The 5,340-nt window shown below is 45.7% G+C and overlaps 1 pseudogene; it reads right to left on the reverse strand.

The window, feature by feature from the left end:
* Positions 1-2,673: 2,673 nt before the first annotated feature.
* Positions 2,674-5,340, reverse strand: part of LOC128871028 (large subunit ribosomal RNA) — a 2,774-nt pseudogene continuing 107 nt past the window's right edge.

Here is a 5,340-nt window from a genome sequence, read left to right on the forward strand (position 1 = left end):
TAAGTAGGGCTCTAGAGGCTCGTCAAACTTGCAGTACAAGCTGACGACATTCATTCTGCCGAATTCCCCCTCGACACACACACATACTCCCCACTGTGATGAGTCAACTACTACACAAGAGTAGCTTGGCTCACACACAGCTACTGCGGCATTGACTCCAAGGTCCGTAAAGACCCTGAAGCCCCCAGGAAGACCTCTCACCACCCCATTGGTGGAGTATGGTTCCTGGAGCAAAGCAATGCCGCAGCCCCCCTCCGACATACACGCCCCCAATTCACACATCACGGCATAAGACCCCTGACAGTTCAGTTGATATAGTTCAACCATCAATGTCTAGCGAGCGCACGGGCAACAATGGCACAGTACACCGGGCAGACAGTGGACATCATCAGATGTCCGGCTGGCTTGCCCTTAAATGCACAGTTGCGACAATGCGGGGCATTGCCACAACCTGCACTCCTGTGTCCTTCTTGCCCGCACCTTCGGCAGACATCCTTCTTGGCTCTGCACTCTGCCACCCTGTGATCAAAGCCCATGCATCGGAAGCAGCCGGGCGTCAGTTGGTCCGGCCGTACCCGGAAGGAAAACCACTTTATGTAGCAACGACCCGCTTCCAAGAGGGCGGACATTAACATGTCCGTACCCTCAAGGACCACGTTCGTCACCCCATCAGGGCTGACCTTCCAAGGACGGCTGACCATCCTCACGTCCTTCTCAAGGCACCCAGGGCTGAACTCCTTGAGGTTCAAACGGAACAACTCTCCCATGAACTCGTCAGGGGAGATCTCCGTGTGGACCCCCTGGACCACAACCCTAGGCCCCAGCTTCCGACGTACGCTCACATCGAGCCCCACCTCGGAAAACTTGGCATTTTTTGCCAAGTTATCCCTCTCGGCAACTGATGGGGTGCGAATAATCGCACCTCCATCCTTCAACGGGCGCACCTCGTGCACCCTAACCCCCATGGAAGGCCCTACCTCCTTTACCACTTTCTTAATGACCTCCTTGGATGTAGTGGGGGTTTTACCCCTCACTACGACCGACCAGGTCTCAACTGGCTTGGGCACCGGCAACGCAGGCAACACAGGCGCAGGCGCCTGAGGTGCCGGCATCAGCGCTGCACCAGCCAGCGCAGCTCCAGCCGTCCTCCGAGGTGCTTCCTCCCTATTTACCTTTGTGGCTTCCAACCGCCCACGAAGATGGGCGATCTCCGCCACCATGTCAACAAAAAGCTCCTCAAACTCCAAGGAGTATCCAAGGAGGTCCTTTACCACACTTTTCGGGACGCCGTCCATGTCTATGACGGCTCCACTAAAGGCCGTCACAATGGACTTGAAGCGCCCCATAAACTGCCCCCCAACTTTCTTTTGTTCGGCACCCCCACCGAACGTTCCCAAATTCTCCAGGGGAGCACCCAAATTCCTGCGGAATTTCTCGAAATACTCCCCTGCGGGACCTAATTTTTCCCCTGCCTTCCGCCCCTTTTTCCCACTCCCAATTTTACCACTTTCGGAAGCGCCCTCGCTTCCACTCGCCCCCGACTTACTCGAAGGTACCTTTTCAGATACCTTCACAACCGACTTACCCGTTTTCTCCACCGGGACCGCTGCACCACCAGCGGTTTTCTTCTTGATGCGAGGAGGAGACCGCAGAATCACCTCCTCCTCTCCGGACGTCGATTCGTCCATTGCCGACGATGGCACCACCGAACCGCTTGGAAGAGGGGTGTTCGCCCTCTTCCGAATACCGTCTAGTTTGGGCATAGCCCAACGACCCTCACACCTAGGTTGCCGAATTCGCCGAATAAAGGCCTCCCGAGCAACAACAAAATAGGGTCCCTTTTGGGCGACGGCAAATACTGTACGGCAGGAATGAACCCCGCACAGGCACGCACACAGCGGCTGCACCTATCGGCGAGCCAAAGCAAAGCGCGAGGGCGTAGCCCACAGCGCCAACCAAAGGTCTGGCAAAGGCCACCACCAATGCCTTGCCGGACGGAACACTGTTCCCCGAACAAGGACGGGTCGACCAAGGTGGAGCTAACGCCGAGCTCGACCGCAGGCAAAAACACAACACGCTTTGGTCGTAGCACCTGCACAAGGTATTCAACCTTGGCACAGTACTGTACCCACGCACAAAAGGGGACGCCCTTTTTACTGTTGCCAAATATGGCAATATAGCGGCACGACTACCTAGTGTACACGCACTCAAGGAACCCACGCCGAAAAATAACAGCGCGACACTAAACCGACGCCGAGAACTAACGGCACGCGCCAAAAACCACGCCGAAAAATAACGGCACGCCCACAAAAGTTGTAAACAACTTTAGCGGAAAATTACCGACGCTATGTATATAGCAGCACTCACACGCACGCACTATGTGTCAATAGTACGGAGTATAGTGGCACTCACTAGAGTGTCCAACAACACTACCGTACGGCACTTCCAATCACTCGTAAACACTGTACCGCTATGGTACAGCTACGACAAAAGTAGCGTCACTCGCACAACGGCACTCACTCAAGCGTCCAATAAATCACTACGCTGTACGAAACACGTACAGCCACGCAAAAAATTGGCGTCACTCGAAAAACGGTATCACGCACCGATATTCACACACGAATGTAACCGCAAAAGAAATCGCAAAAAAGATCGCAAATCACCGCTCAACACACGAGACGTCCGCACTATTCAACAGTCAGACTGAGAATGAGTAGATAGGGACAGTAGGAATCTCGTTAATCCATTCATGCGCGTCACTAATTAGATGACGAGGCATTTGGCTACCTTAAGAGAGTCATAGTTACTCCCGCCGTTTACCCGCGCTTACTTGAATTTCTTCACTTTGACATTCAGAGCACTGGGCAGAAATCACATTGTGTCAACACCCGTTAGGGCCATCACAATGCTTTGTTTTAATTAGACAGTCGGATTCCCCAAGTCCGTGCCAGTTCTGAATTGATTGTTAATTGATAATCGTTATAATTTAAAAAGAATATATATCGAATGATATAATTCCTTAAAAATTTTAGCAAGAAAGTTCCACAATTGGCTACGTAACTACTATCCGGGGAACAAGAATCGTAATTCTCTATTTACCCAGAACGAGTACATAAACCATGGTATTGCTTCCCAATCAAGCCCGACTATCTCAATCTTCAGAGCCAATCCTTATCCCGAAGTTACGGATCTAATTTGCCGACTTCCCTTACCTACATTATTCTATCGACTAGAGACTCTTCACCTTGGAGACCAGCTGCGGATATTGGTACGGCCTGTTGAGAAGTTTGCGTGACCCCACCATAAATTTTCAAGGTCCGAGGAGAAAATATCGACACAACAGTAAATGTCATGCTCTTCTAGTCCATCTACCATATCTCTCTTCGAAAGACTTCCATGGTAGTACGACTATAAAACAGAAAAGAAAACTCTTCCGATATCTCTCGACGGCTTCTTTATGGTCGTTCCTGTTGCCAGGATGAGCACAAGGCCCATTTTTAATAACAAACGGATACTCAACAGGTTACGGAATTGGAACCGTATTCCCTTTCGTTCAAAATAATTCAAGTATTTAATTATTTTTTAATATATATATATAAATTTTATTAATATTTTTTTATTAAAAACTTGAAAATTTTCGGCTTTCGCCTTGAACTTAGGACCGACTAACTCGTGATCAACCACTGTTCACACGAAACCCTTCTCCACTTCAGTCCTCCAAGGTCTCATTCGATTATTTGCTACTACCACCAAGATCTGTACCAATAGCGGCTCCATGCAGGCTTACGCCAAACACTTCTAAGCACACTATTGTACCCTCCTACTCACTAAAGTTTCAAAATTTATAAATCAATCGAAATTGTTTTATAAATCATCTACTTTAGCGGTAATGTATAGGTATACAACTTAAGCGCCATCCATTTTAAGGGCTAGTTGCTTCGGCAGGTGAGTTGTTACACACTCCTTAGCGGATTACGACTTCCATGTCCACCGTCCTGCTGTTTTAAGCAACCAACGCCTTTCATGGTATCTGCATGAGTTGTTAATTTAGGCACCGTAACATTACGTTTGGTTCATCCCACAGCGCCAGTTCTGCTTACCAAAAGTGGCCCACTGGGCACATTATATCATAACCTCAACCTTCATATCAAGAAAGGTGAGGTTCTTACCCATTTAAAGTTTGAGAATAGGTTAAAATCGTTTCGACCCTAAGGCCTCTAATCATTCGCTTTACCAGATAAGATTATTTTATATAATTTTTAAATGCACCAGCTATCCTGAGGGAAACTTCGGAGGGAACCAGCTACTAGATGGTTCGATTGGTCTTTCGCCCCTATACTCAATTCTGACAATCGATTTGCACGTCAGAACTGTTTCGGTCTTCCATCAGGGTTTCCCCTGACTTCAACCTGATCAAGTATAGTTCACCATCTTTCGGGTCACAGCATATATGCTCAAGGTACGCTCCAGTTAGAGGTATAAATAATAATAAATTATCATTATACATAACTATATGGAACGCCCCGGGATTGAATTAATTGACTATTTAAGAAAATAGACTAAAAATTAATCCCATTATATTTTTAAGTTAAGTTAATTATGCCATTAAGTTTAATATAACTCAATGACTTGCACATATGTTAGACTCCTTGGTCCGTGTTTCAAGACGGGTCCCGAAGGTATCCTGAATCTTTCGCATTGTTAATCATATAAATGCATACAAATAAATATTAATATCATAGATATTAAATTTTTTGTAAAATTCAAAAAATGAATTTTAGCATTATATATAATAAAATCTATCAACACTTTATCAAATCATTAGTATTTATTCTATGTTAATATGCTTAAAAAGCAAATTAATTTAAATAAACTTAATATCACCAATGATCTTTTGATAAATACTTTATTATGTTAATAGATTACAATGTCCTTATATGAAAAAAATGCACATTATTTTTAATTATTTAATGATGAATTTTTCATAATGGATATTCAGGTTCATCGGGCTTAACCTCTAAGCAGTTTCACGTACTATTTAACTCTCTATTCAGAGTTCTTTTCAACTTTCCCTCACGGTACTTGTTTACTATCGGTCTCATGGTTATATTTAGTTTTAGATGGAGTTTACCACCCACTTAGTGCTGCACTATCAAGCAACACGACTCTTTGGAAATATCTTTCTAGTAATCATTAACGTTATACGGGCCTGGCACCCTCTATGGGTAAATGGCCTCATTTAAGAAGGACTTAAATCGTTAATTTCTCATACTAGATATTAAGATATTCCATACACTGCATCTCACATTTGACATATAGACAAAGTGACTTAGTGCTGAA

The sequence above is a fragment of the Anastrepha ludens genome, unplaced genomic scaffold (assembly GCF_028408465.1).
Source record: "Anastrepha ludens isolate Willacy unplaced genomic scaffold, idAnaLude1.1 ptg000075l, whole genome shotgun sequence".
NCBI classification, from domain to species: Eukaryota; Metazoa; Arthropoda; class Insecta; order Diptera; family Tephritidae; genus Anastrepha; species Anastrepha ludens.